Here is a 14,397-nt window from a genome sequence, read left to right on the forward strand (position 1 = left end):
TTATTTTTGAGAGAGAGAGAGAGAGAGAGAGCATAGGTGGGGGATGGGGGGAGAGAGAGAGAGAGAGAGAGAGAGAGAGAGAGAGAGAGAGACAGAATCTGAAGCAGGCTTCAGGCTCTGAGCCGTCATCAGAGAGCCCGACTTGGGGCTCGAACTCATGAACCGTGAGATCATGACCTGAGCCCAAGTCAGATGCTTAACAGACGGAACCATTTAGGAGCCCCTAGATATTTCTATTTCTATATCAATGCACAGAGATATTCTTCCTCTTTTTTTTTTTTAAGAGTTGTGCAGTGTGCCAGTGTGTGGAGTACCAGCATTTACTTAACTGTCCCTACCTGATGGACACTTAGGTGGTTTCCAACCTTCTGTGACTACACACAATGCCTCAGCCAATAACCTTATGCAGGCAGACAGCATTTTGCACATATGTGACTCTATCTGTAGGCTATATTCTTGGAAGAGGTGCCTGAGTTTGTCATCACTATACCTTGTCCTCTTTCCTTTGGAACCACCTATGGGCCTAGGCTTCAATGCCAGGAGCCTGTCACACTCCCTTGTCCCTTGGAGAGATTTATTCGACAGCGCAGTTGGAGGAAGTAGCATATTGTACGTATGACTCATGGAACACGTTGAACACAACGTTACCTTTCACCATCTCTTTAAATGCATCCAGGGAAATAGTCTCATGGCCCGGGATGAAAACTCTAAGGGGCTGTAGGAGTTTCCCAGGGTTTCTGTAACAAAGTACTGCAAACTGGATGGCTTAGAACAACAATTTTATGGTCTCACAGGTCTGGAGGCTAGAATTGGACTAGTAATTCTTAGCAGGGCCGTGCTCCCTATGCAACCTGCGGGGGGCGGGGGGGGGGTCCTTCCCGCCTCTTCCCCACTTTGGTGGGTTGCTGTGTCCCTTCAGTCTCTGCCTTGATCATCACTGCTGCATCCTTCCTGTTAGGATGACCTCGTCTTAACTCATTCCATGTACAATGACCCCATTTCCAAATAAGGTCCCATTCTAAAGCACTGGAGGTTAGGACTTCAAAATATCTTCTTCGGTGGGGGTGGGGGGGTTGGGTGGGGGGACATGATTCAACCCCTAACATAGGCCCCACCCTTTTCTGCTCATTTTAGGCAGGAGATAATGTGAGGGTTACTTTCGGTCACAAGCTCATTCTCAGTTCAGAAACTATTTCTAGTCCTAGCAATTAATCAGTCCTTCAAGCCCCATTCCAAGGCCAGCTGTGGGTCAGGAGCTGGCAGGTGCCTGCCCGCAGGAAGGGGTGTGGTTGGAGCTTGCTGCTCTCTGTTGACTTCCTTGGTGCCCTGCCCATTCGCTCCCCACCCCCACGGGTTCAGCCTCCAACCAGGGTGGGAGAGGTGGGGGGACGGGACAGGTCTGATCCTTCCGACGACGGGAGGTCCCATGCTCTCCGGGGCTGTTGTTCAGGTCTTTTTCCTCTCGTGGGTATTTTTGGAATTTCTTTGGAGATTTCCAACTTGGAGAATTCTTGGCTGCCGATCTCCCGATTCTGGCAAATGCAACTTGATTTGGGGAATTAACTTGCAACTTCTTCAGCCCTAGGAATCCAGCATTCCTCCCTCTGCCCCCAGGCAGCCCTTTTGGGCAGGGCCCTCAGTGATTCAATGCCAGCCTCCTACTCTCCCCCAAGGCCCACAAGTGATTCAAGGACCTCTAGAAGGACTGCAGACAGCTGCATACTTTGAGCCTTGCCACCAAAGCAGTTGGTCGGTCCAACTGGACTTCCTACAGGATATCAGACGCATGTCCACAGGGTCCTCCAAATGCAGGGACACAGACTAAGACACTCTCTGGGCTACTCCTGGTAGGAGGGGCTGGAAGAAACCTCTCAGCAAGCCCAGGACTGTCCCCAAATAAATCTCACCCCACTCCTCTCCTCACTCTGACCCCTTGTATTTCCTTGTTCAGGTTGATGCACTGAGGGACTAGGTCAGCATCACTTCCTTTGCAGCTCTAACAGGTGGAGCTCTTCCTCATCCTCCCTTTGTAACTGATATACAGGTATCATTATGGCATCTCACAGAAGGTTCTATTCCAGTATGTTCCTACCTGCCAGCATACTGACTATAAGTACAAGAAAGTGGTGGTTTATGGGGCACCTGGGTGGCTCAGTTGGTTGGGCATCCAACTTTGGCTCAGGTCATGATCTCATGGTTTGTGGGTTTGATCCCGGAGTCGGGCTCCGTGCTGACAGCTCGGAGCCTGGATGGAGCCTGTTTCAGATTCTGTGTCTCCTCTCTCTGCTCCTCCCGCACTCGGTCTCTCAAAAATAAATAAACATTAAAAATTTTTTTTTAAAAAAAGTGGTGATTTACATATTCTGTCCTTGCCTTTTAAAGAAGGTGGGTCCAGAAAACTGAAAGGCCTTTCCAAATTTTTTTAAAAAAATAAACTTTATTTTTAGAATAATTTTAGATTTACAGAAATTTCGCAAGATAGTGGAGTTCCTATAAACCATTTTACCGTTATTAACATATTACATTATTACAGTATATTTGTTACAGTTAATAAACCAATATAGATTGTCTGTAGTTTGTACTTTATTCAGATTTTCTGTTTTTCCATAATATTCTTTTTGTGTACCAGGATCCCATCCAGGCACACACATTATATTTAACTATCAATTTAGGCTCCTTTTGGCTGTGAAAACCTCTCAGATGGTCCTTGTCTTGAGTGACCTCGACAATTTTAAGGTCAGGTCAAGTATTTTGTAGAAATTTCCTCTGTTGGGATTTATTTGATGCTTTTCTCATGATTATTAGATCAGGTTATGGATTTGCGGGAGTGTGGTATAAATAATATATTGAGTCTCTGTCCCCAGTTCCTGGCACAAAGTTCCTAAACCCTTGGAAGTTCCTGGCAAGGGCAACCACAACTGAGTTTTTGTGAATGAGGTGATAATTGTGGGTTCCCAGGTGGCTCAGGATGGGGGCTGGTAGCTGGGAACCAACCGAGTAAGAGGGTTTTCACCTACCTCACCTTCCACCTATCTAAATGAAATCCTAGGAACCCATAAACGGAAGGGTTCGGGTTGGGGCCAAGTGGGGCCCCGGCAAAAGGCACGGGAGCTCTGGACCCCCCTTCTGAGCTTCTCCTCCATCGCGCTGTTCCTGAGTTGCCTCCTTCACGGTACACGGGGAGCAGGAAGTGAAGCCCTTTACTGAGGTCTGAGTGTTCAAACTGGAGGGGTAGGTGCGGGAACCCAGGAATTTGTAGTCGGCGGGACAGAAACGTGGCTGGCATCTGAAGTGGGGGCAGAGAATCAGAGACCTGGTTGTTGGTGTTGGAAAGGACAAGACACCACGTGTTTTGTACCAGGAGAGAGAACCCCCTTAGGGAGAACGACCAGAGAAGGCCAGCGGAGAGCCTCTGTTTTTGCTGAGCATCCCGAGGGAGGATCTATAAGGCAGTTGTAAGGGGATGAGAGACTGGAGGGCTGCATGGAGGATTTAAAAAAAAAAAAAAAGTCTACAAGGGACAAGGCGGGGACAGAAGGCTGGTACAAGAGAAGCACCCAATGGCTGTTTCCCCAAGAGCGTGGTCCCGCGTGTAACGCTAAAGGAGCGCCGGGCGCCGCGACAGCCCCGGCGTTTTCACGCCCTCCCGCGACCCCAGGCGACCCGGCAGAGGAGCTGGCCCGCCTCCATTCCGGCCGCCGAGGGGGCGCGACAGGATCGGGCCAAGTCGCGGTCCCGGCCGCGGGGCAGGTCAGAAGACCCTCTCCGGCCCGCGAGAGAGGGCGGCGCTTCCGGAAGGGCAAGGAAACCTCTGGGATCCGCAGCGCCGCCGCACTCGCGCTCCCCCCTGCGGGCGCCCCGGCCAGCTGGACTCGTCCGCCAGTGCGCACGCGCGGCGCCGCCGCCCGGAGGCCCCGCCCTCCGCCCGGCTTGGTCATAGACGCACGTGTGCCAGGTGCAAGTGGTGGCGGGAAACAGCAGGACCGGCCCCTGCGCGGCCGGAAATCGGGTGAATTTTCTGTAGCGTGGAGGCGGCGGAGGCTTTCCAGTGACCCACATCCAGATACGACGGAAAAAAAATATTGGTACGTTTGCCAACATTGAAAAACAAAAATGGTTTTGGGGCGGCTGGGTGGCTCAGTCGTAAAGTCCGACTTCCGCTCAGGTCAGGATCTCCTGGTTTGTGAGTTCCAGCCCCGCGTCGGGCTCTGTGCTGACAGCTCAGAGCCTGGAGCCTGCTTCAGATTCTGTGTCTCCCCCCCTCTCTCTGCCCCTCCCATGCTCATGTTCTGTCTCTCAATAATAAATGTTAAAAAAAAAATAAAAAACAAACAAAAGAGAAAAACAAAAATGGTTTTATGAGCAAACGAAAGCCTACCGGAGAGAAAGTAAAAGAGGGGGAGAAAATATTTGCAACGTATGTCACAGGTACAGATAAGTAAATAAGACTGAGGGAACCAGAGCTCAAAATTCCAGTTTTAAAAAAGACAAGAGACATGAATGGACAATCTGCAAAAAAGAGTATAAAACGGGCTCTTAAGTGAAAAAGTTTGGTTCTTCTAATAGAAATGCATATTACTCAGCGATATTTCTAACAATCCAATTTGCAAAAGTCAAAAGCGAGGGACAGGCTGTGTGGCACTCACTGCTGGTGGGATTGCAAGAGCCTATGGCTCCTGTGGAGGGGAGCTTGGCAACGTCCTACAAAACTTGATAGGTGTTTGCCCTTTGACCCGGCAGTTCCACAGCTAGAAACTCAGCCTCAAGAAACACCTACACCAATATGAGAGTATGTATGTGTACAAAGTTACCTATTGTGGCATTATTTGCAATGACAAAATTTTGGAAACCATTTTAGTGCCAGTACATACATAGGCAATGGATTGGCCAAACCGGGACATCCACACCAGGAAGTACTATGCAGTTGTTAAAACGAGTGAGGAAGATCTCTATGAACTGATACGGAATGATTTCTAGCATATACTGATAAGTGAAAAAAAAGCTACATACAAAAAAGTACGTACATTATGCTATTTTTATGTAAAATAAGGGTAAAGAGTAAACTATCCAAGTATCTGCTTTTTTAGTAAAAAAAAAAAAACAACTTAAGAATCAACTAGAAACTAATTGGTTACTTACAGTGGCTGGGTGGGAATGGGGTGAAACTCTAAGAGGGAATGACATGTATTCAAGCATACTTTTGGGGAGTAGTTTTGACTTTTAGAAACGGTGTTTTAAGCAAAAAGTAAAATCAACAAAGATGAGGGAAGAGAAAACTAAAGTTGAATACAAACAGAAGTAAACAAATTTACTCTAACTGCAGGGGAGAAAGTAAACCCAAATTACTTTTGAACACAAATCTTTGTATACCTTCTGTGTGTAAACAAGCAAACAAAACTACAGAGAAATTGTGAACTTCGCTTAGTTGGCAGTGGTCTAGTGTAGCAATTCTGAAAATATTTTCTGCGTTTTGTGGGATTAAGTACATTGACGAACATAATACTGATGGGAGGCAGGATTCTCACTGGGAGTAGGGTGTCACAAACATGGAGGGAGGGATGGCAAGGACGAGCTCTGTGGATTGGAACCAGAGCTCTGTGGATCAGAATCTATTTCCTAGATCTGCCTGCTGAAAGAGCCTGGGGAACAGGACCACTTCAAGAGCCAGGAGCATTCCTGTGTCCGTATCTTGGTTTCTAAACACCATTGTCCAGCGCTCCCTGGAGTAATGGCAAGGAAAGTGAAAGATAAGGTAGGAACAGCTTGAAGTGCCAGCTGAGAGCTAAGAGGTGCTCAAATAATGATGGAAACAGGCCAGGAAGGACACAGTGGGGGCAGATTGACAGGGCTTCCAATGGCCAAATTTGCAGCAATTTGAAATCAAAATGAGTTATGACATTGGAAAAAAAAAAAAGGATCCGGGAGCCTCGGTGACTCGGTTGAGTGTCTGACTTCAGCTCAGGTCATGATCTCACGGCTCCTGTGTTTGTGTGTTCGAACCCGGCATCAGGCTCTGTGTTGTCAGTGTGGAGCCTGCTTCGGATCCTCCATCCTCCCCTCTCTCTCTGCCCTCTCCTGCTTGCTTGCTCTCTCTCTCTTTCTCAAAAATAAAATAAAAAGAAAAAAAAGGATGCATAAGTCCAGAATGATACTAAAAAGCAGATAATCTACAAATACATACACAGAGGTAAAAGGGACAGCCCTTCTTTACAGTAGAATGCCAGCTAATAAATACTAAAGGAACAGCAGAGTTAGAAAAGTAACTGCATTACAACTATTATAGCAATCACTGACTCAGGCAGAAGTTGTTAATGGATGCTAAATCCACTGGTTGAAAGCTTGTTGGGGAATACTACGCAGGCTCACTCCACAGGAAACTATAGTGTGTGTGTGTTTTTTTTTTTTTTTTTTTTTACTGTTTGTTTATTTTTGAGAGAGAGAGAGAGAGAGAGAGGAAGCAGGGGAAGAGAAGAGAGAGAGGGAGACACAGAATCTGAAGCAGGCTCCAGGCTATGAGCTGTCAGCACAGAGCCTGACACAGGGCTCGAACCCACAACCTGAGCCGAAGTCGGGTGCTTAACCAACTCAGCCACTCAGATACCCCTCCAGAGGAAACTTTATAGTGGAAAAATCTGGTAGATACCACTTTAACCAAGTGATCAAAGTCAGCATCATCAATAAGGGTGACCTGACATCATGTGCCCAAAATGCATAACCTGAATTGGATCATGAGGAAGCCTTAGACAAACTCAAAATTGAGGGATAATGATATGAGATGCATTCTTAAAAATTGTCAAGATCTCGAAAGACAAAGATTAAGGAGCCATCCAGATTAAAGGGGAATAAAGAGACATGACGACTGCATGAAATGTGTGACTTTGGAAGAGAGAATATTGCCATAAAGGATGTTATTGGGACAATTGGCAAAATATGAGCATGTATCGAACGAGATATCGGCCTTTGATCAATGTTAAGTTTTCTACATTTGAACATTGCAATGTGGTTGTGTAAGAGAACCTTCTTATTCTTAGGAAATTTATCCTGAAATACTTAGGGGTGAAGAGACACGATTTCTGCAACTAATCTCAAATGGTTCAGGGAAGAAGAAAAGTCTGTGTCACACCTTGTCCCACTTAGTGGACACACCCACTTTGCATAATATATTCCCTACTGTTGAATGTTAAAAATTTTCCCATTAAGGGAGTGCCTGGGTGGCTCAGTCAGTCGAGCATCTGATTCTTGGTTTCCACTCAGGTCACGATCTCATAGTGTGTGAGTTTGACCTCCACATCAGGCTCTGTACTGACAGGGCACAGAGCCTACTTCGGATTTTCTCTCTCTCTCAAAATAAATAAATAAACTTAAAAATAAATAAATAAAAATTTCCAGTTAAGGAGTGCTTGGCTGGCCCAGTTGGTAGAACATTTGACTTTTGATCTTGGGTTAGGAGTTTGAGTCCCATGTTAGGTGTAGAGATTACTTTAAAATAATAATTTGGGGGTGCCTGGGTGGCGCAGTCGGTTAAGCGTCCGACTTCAGCCAGGTCACGATCTCGCGGTCCGTGAGTTCGAGCCCCGCGTGGGGCTCTGGGCTGATGGCTCAGAACCTGGAGCCTGTTTCCGATTCTGTGTCTCCCTCTCTCTCTGCCCCTCCCCCGTTCATGCTCTGTCTCTCTCTGTCCCAAAAATAAATAAACTTTGAAAAAAAAATAAAATAAAATAATAATTTGGGGTACCTGGGTGGCTCAGTCAGTTAAGCGTCCATCTTTGGCTCAGGTCACAATCTCATGGCTTGTGAGTTTAAGCCCCACATCGGGCTCGGTGCTAACAACTCAGAGCCTGGAGCTTCCTTCAGATTCTGTGTCTCCCTCTCTCTCTGTCCCTACCCCATTCACATTCTGTCTCTCTCTCTCCTTCAAAAATAAACAAACATAAAAAAATTGAAAATAAATAAATAAAATAATTTAAAAAATAAAAAAGTAAATTTTCCAATTAAAAAAATCACTCAATGTTGCTATCAGTATCTTTATGAATATAATTTCTTCTTTTGTTACCATTTTTATTTGTTACTACTTTTTAATTTTTTATTTTTTAAGAGAGAAAGTGGGGGAGAAGGGTAGAGGGAGGGAGAGAGAGACACTTAAGCAGGCTCCATGTGGAGCCCCAACACGGGGCTCAATCCCATGATCCTGGGATCGTGACCTGAACCGAAATCAAGAGTCGGATGCTCAAACCGACTGAGCCACGCAGGTGCCGGTTGTTACCATTTTTAGAATAAATGCCCACAGTTATGAATCCCAAATCAAAGAGTGTGTGAGTGTTTTTATGAGCTTTAAGAAGAGTAGTAGTTCAAGATGCCAAGAGTGGCTGATCTAAATAGAAGGTTGTGTGTAACAGGGGAGGTGACGGCATAGAGCTACAAATAGCAGGAGATTCTAAAAGCAGCTGCTGGAGCTACGGTGCAAAGGACTCTTGTGTCACTAAGAAAACTCCACACACCAAGCTCACAGCAGGACACTTAGCTGACTGAACCACCCAGGCACCCCACAGCAGACCTCATAGGTTAGTAACACCCCTGCCATTGTCCTGGGAACCATGGGTCTAATCGAAGCCACCGTGGCCTAAATTTGGTGCACAATAAGGGATTTGTGATAAGCTGGCTCACTGCCTCCAGAGGATTCTTGTAAAAACCACAATGTGAAGTTTTGTGTTTGACAACCTCACAATTCTCCAAGGCAGTTGTGAAAATCAGTATAAATTGCAAATCAAAAAGAACAAGCATGGGGTGCCTGGGTGGCTCAGTTGGTTGAAAGTCCGACTTCGGCTCAGGGCATGATCTCGCGGCTCGTGAGTTCGAGCCCCGCGTGGGGCTCTGTGCTGACAGCTTGGAGCCTGGAGCCTGTTTCAGATTCTGTGTCTCCCTCTCTCTCTGCCCCTACCCCGCTCATGCTCTGTCTCTCTCTCTCTCTCAAAAATAAATAAATATTCAAAAAAGATAAAAAAAAAAAAGCGTCTGGCTCTTGATTTCAGCTCAGGTCATGATCTCACGGTTCGTGGGTTTGAGCCCTGTGTCGGGCTCCTCGCTGCTGCTGAGGAGCCTGCTTGGGATTCTGTCTCCCTCTCGCTCTGCCCCTCCCCTGCTCACTCTCCATCTCTCTCTCTCAAAATAAATAAATAAGCATTAAAAAAAAAAGAACAAGTATTTGGCCTAAAAGATATTCAGTTGAAAACAGATAAAAACCACTGGTAATTGGAGGTAAATTGGTATAACTATTTTGGAAAACAGTTTAGCATTATCTTTTAAACCCGAACATTATTAGCTCAGCCTAGCAATCCCTCTCCTGGGTCCACACCCGAGAAGTGTTGCTCACAGGCTCTGGAGACAAGGGGACGTTCAGAGCAGCGTTGTCTGTCACAGCAAACAAACTGGGAAAAACTCCCATGTCCATCATTTGAACAGTGGCTAAATAAATGATATTGTAGTCGTGCATTAGAATATTAGCCGTGAGAAGGACTATAATGCAGCTATGCAAAATTATATGTGTCAATCTTAGAAAGATTGCCTAGAAAAATGCAAGGCTCAGAAGTGCACTTACTGAAGAAAAAGTGCACGTACTTTAAAAAAAATGTTTATTTATTTTTGAGAGAGAGCTTGAGCAGGGGAGGGGCAGAGATGGGGGGAGAGAGAGAATCCCAAGCAGGCTCCTCTCTGCCAGCACAGAGCCCGATGCAGGACTCGAACTCATGACTGTGAGATCATGACCAGAGCCAAAATCAAGAGTCAGACACTTAATCGACCGAGCCACCTGGTGCCCCAAAAAGTGCACTTATTGAATTTAACCCAAAACAATGTACTTTGTAGGGATACACTCATTTGTATTTAAGATATATTTTTTAAAGCAAGGGAATGATAAATGGAATAATAATGGAATAATAAATGGAGGATGAGGAGTCTGTGGGATGAGATAGATAAGAAGTACAGAGGTATTGGCAATATTCTAGTTCTTTTCCTGTTTAAATGTGCATTGTAAATCTCCTTCACAGGTGAAGAAATGCAAATGGCCAGTAAAACATAGAAAAACAAAGTTTTTCTGGTAATTCAAAAGGAGAGAAGAACTACTCTTTCAATGTTTATTTATCTTTGAGAGACAGAGCACGAGTAGGGGAGGGGCAGAGAGAGGGAGATGTAGAATCCAAAACAGGCTCCAGGCTCTGAGCTGTCAGCACAGAGCCCAACACAGGGTTTGAACTCATGGACTGTGAGATTATGACCTGAACTGAAGTCGGATGCTTAACCAACTGAGCCACCCAGGCACCCCAAGAACTACTCTTTTAAAGAGAGATATCATGGGGTGCCTGGGTGGCTCAGTCGGTTGAGCTGCGGACTTCAGCTCAGGTCATGATCTCATGGCTCATGGGTTCCAGCCCTGCACCGGGCTCTGTGCTGACAGCTCAGACCCTGGAGCCTGCTTTGGATTCTTTGTCTCCCTCTCTCTCTGCCCCTCCCCTGCTGGTTCTCTCTCTCTCTCTCTCTCTCTCTCTCAAAGACACTTAAAAAATTAAAAGAAAACAAAGAGATACCATTTTTCATTAATGGAGTAAAGATTTTTAACTTTATTTTTAATTTTATTTTTTTTTAGCAAAGACTCTTTAAAAAGGCTGTACTAAAATAAGCCCCTAATCCTCCATTAGGAGATAAAATGATACAACACTCAAGAAGTTTGGCCTTAGGTTGCTGTAGTCTTAGGTTCATATCCTTTGACCTAGTAATTTCACTTATAGGAACGTAGGAATATATGCTGAACAATTACCAGAAAAGTGGCTAAAAAGTTTTGTATAGGACCCTGCTCTTCAGCACTGTGTGAGCAATCACTTGGGGAAAAACAAACAAAAAACAACAAAGCAGCCCAACAGAAGACTGTTTAACAAAATCATGGAACTCTCAGATGTGGAATATTTTGTATCTGTCGGCAATTATTCTTGAAGACATGCACTCTGGTCACCCCTGAATTCTCCTTTTTTTATGAGAATCCTCGGCAGTGATGGTAGATCTCAAGTTGAGGTTTTCTCTGACCTGAAGCCATCCCCATCCACTTACCTGGAGGTCAGACTGGATTCCTTTTCCCAGATGCTTAGTCTTTGCATTTATCTCCTTTCTTTTCTTTGGCGGGGGGGGGGGGGGGGGGGGGGGGGGGGTGGGTGGGGTGGGCAGTGTTCCTGATAGACATCATGTGTCATTGAAGGTCCTATCACAGGATAATGAATTCCCTATTCCCCAAAACACAGATGGGGAAGGCTCAAGTTCTTGCTGGCAGAATCCACGCTTGGGGTAGCCATGGAAATCTACCAGGGGCCCCTAGGAAAGGAAGAGTAAATCCAGATCTCAGTCCCTCTTGTGATGAAGGAAGAAGTGACACCGGCAAAGCAATGCACTGAATAAGCAATTTTAAACCCATACTCTGCATCTCCTTCACCAAACATCCCATCAAGAGGGGCTCAATTTGGCTACTTTTCCCTCTTATTTAGCAAAACCTTTAGCCACCTTCATTTCACTATGTACCAGGAATAAAGACAGATCCCGCCCTTGCCTTTGGAGAGTTTCCAGCCTCAAAGAGAAGGCAGACGCACGGTTCAAGCGATTACAAGGTGGGTGAGTTGTTGCTGGAGTGTGTGGAAGGTGGGGAGGGGAGGCTCACCTAGCCTAGGGGTCGGTCCAGCGAGACCTCCCTGAGGAGGTGACACTTTGACATTTAAGGCAAGACCTAAGGACAGGCAGGAGAAAGTTGGGGCAGGCCAGGCAGTGTTCTGGGCGGCCAAGTGGACGAGCGAAGCGAGAAGGTGCTCTTGGTGGAGCCAGAAGTCCCCGTTAGTGTGGCCAGCGGTGCCTGAGCGGTCAGAGTTTGGGGTTGTGCGGCGGCAGTGGGGCCCCACCGAGGGGTATCCCTACCTGGCCTTTCCCACTGTCTGTTTCCGACGCCCCTGCTGCCACCTGCTTTGCTCTTGGCGGCGACGCCCCCGCGCCCCATTCGGGTGCATTTCACCGGGCAGGTGCAGGTGCGGCCCTGCCGCGCGGGCCCCGGGCCCTGGTAACAGGTACGTGCTTGCGCGGATTGCGGGGCTCCGTCTTGCCAGGTCAAGTGCCGGTCCGGCTCCACCAGGCACTAGGTGCGGGCGCTCCTCGGTGGGTTCTCCAGCTCGGGTTTCCTGCCTCTGAGCCTGTTTATTCCCCTAGGGGGAGTTATTTATAGAAAGGAAGCGTTTGATCGCCTCCTGCTCTTCTGGTTTTGCTTCTTCTTTTCTTATTCAAGATGCCTGACTGGGGGCTGGATGCAATCATCTTTTCGGGGTTGAAATCTAGTTCAAAGCGGGCTGTATACAGCAGCTCCAATTCAGCTGCGTCATCTGCTCTTGGCTTCCCTAGGAACGGGCCCTTGTCTCTATTTAGGGCTTTACGAGCATTTTTAAACACTGTACATATAACTCTGTGGTTACTGAGTTACTTCTTCCTTTTCCACAGTCTGAATTTCTCCTTTATTCCACCAGATTTATATTATTTTATTGTAAACTGCCTGCAATGCTTTTGAGGCTAAGAAGTGGGATTTGCAGAAACTCATTTTATTTTTTTGTTTAGCTATATTATAGTTTCTTTTTAAAAATTTTTATTCATCACTTACGTACAATTCCCAGTGCTCATCCTAACAAGTGCCCTCTTCAGTGCCCATCCCCCATTTCCCCCACTCCCTCCTCCCACCTCTCTCAACCCCCAGTTTGTTCTCTGTATTTAGGAGTCTCTTATGGTTTGCCTCCCTCTATTTTTATCTTATTTTTCCTTCCCTCTTCTATGATCATCTGTTAAGTTTCTCAAATTCCACCTATGAGTGAAATTATATATCTTTCTCTGACTCACTTATTTTGCTTGGTATAATACCCTCCAGTTCCATCCACATTGTTACAGATGTCAAGATTTCATTCTTTTTCATCGCTAAGTAGTATTCCATGGTGTGTGTGTGTGTGTGTGTGTGTGTGTGTGTGTGTATACACCACAACTTCTTTATCCATCAGTTGATGGACATTTGGGCTCTTTCCATAATTTGGCTATTGTTGATAGCGCTGCTATATTATAATTTTTTATCTGAACTGTAGTTGACAATGATTTAGGTGTACAACATAGCAATTCGACAACTCTGTATGTTATGTTATGCTCACCACAAGTGTGGCATAAATACATTTAAAAAATCACAGGTTGGGGTGCCTCGGTGGCTTAGTTGGTTAAATGTTGGACTTCGGCTCAGGTCATGATGTCACGGTTTGGTTTGTGAGTTCTAGCCCCTTGTTGGGCTCCATGCTGGCAGTGTGGAACCTGCTTGAGATTCTTGCTCTCTCCTCTCTCTGCCCTTCCCCTGCTCATGCTTTCTCTCTCTATCTCAAAATAAATAAATAAACTTTTGTAAACAATCAGGCAAACAAATAAATAATCACAGGTCAACCCGCAAAGCAAAGGACACCAGAAAGGGCCATGGCTGCTTTTCTGGGTCCCTTCCTGGAGTCATGATGCTTGTGCCTCTATGGAAACACAAATTCAGTGAAAATAAGAAACCAAAGCCATGATGGCCTGGGAAAGTGGGGGGCTGCATGTAAAACGCTCCTATTTTCCCACCGATTCTTTCCACCAAACTTTGCTTTCTGACCCATGAAATTTCCAGTAGCAAAAGTTTATAAAAGGACTTTTTTTTTTCTCCTGTTTAAGCAGTGATTGGCTTTCCCTCAGCACATGTCTTAGTTCCTAGGAAAAAAACGTCCAGGTTGGCTGAGGGAGAAAATTCAGTTATGATGTGGTGCTTGCAGCCACAAGGGGAGAACTCATCTGTGCTGGTGTTCCTGAAGCGTCTGTAATTTCCGGCTGAGTTTGCTCTTTGGTAAATTATCTTCATCTGTGCTTTGCTGGGTGACATTCTCAGGGTGCTCTGCCCAAGGGCTCTTGAAACTTTTGACCCTCAGTCCTGTCACTCTCCCAGTTGTCCCTTGATGTCCCTTTGGTCTTTCTTGCCCTTTTCTCAGGGCTCAGACAGGCTCTGTCCTGGGTTTTACCCAACAAATTGTATCCCAATGGTTCTGGCCTCTTTCCTAGACACTGGGTGGGCGTGAGCAGAGATGGATGTCTACTCTGAATTTTCTAAATTAATGTGATAGATACTAATACAATCAGTAGTCCAGAACTTGACACCGACTTCTATTTAAATCTCATTCTGTTGGGACATTAAATGACTTAACCTACAGGAGGGGTTCAAATGGTAGAGGCGTGAGGCATAGTGACTGATCATCTCAGGAACATTTGGGGGCAAACACACTTTTCCATGCCTCAGAAGGCAAGCTGATCCTCTTGAAAGAACCCTGCTTT

General features: G+C 46.0%; 1 protein-coding gene across 1 annotated transcript in view; it reads left to right on the forward strand.

The window, feature by feature from the left end:
- The first annotated feature begins 11,666 nt into the window (after positions 1–11,666).
- The window catches only part of HLCS (holocarboxylase synthetase), a 227,179-nt gene continuing 224,448 nt past the window's right edge, over positions 11,667–14,397 (forward strand). The window contains exon 1 of the mRNA XM_053220565.1: positions 11,667–12,092. The gene's annotated coding sequence lies outside the window, so the exon portion shown is untranslated. The remainder of the gene's footprint in view (positions 12,093–14,397) is intronic.

Source organism: Acinonyx jubatus, chromosome C2, assembly GCF_027475565.1.
Source record: "Acinonyx jubatus isolate Ajub_Pintada_27869175 chromosome C2, VMU_Ajub_asm_v1.0, whole genome shotgun sequence".
In the NCBI taxonomy this organism is placed as follows: domain Eukaryota; kingdom Metazoa; phylum Chordata; class Mammalia; order Carnivora; family Felidae; genus Acinonyx; species Acinonyx jubatus.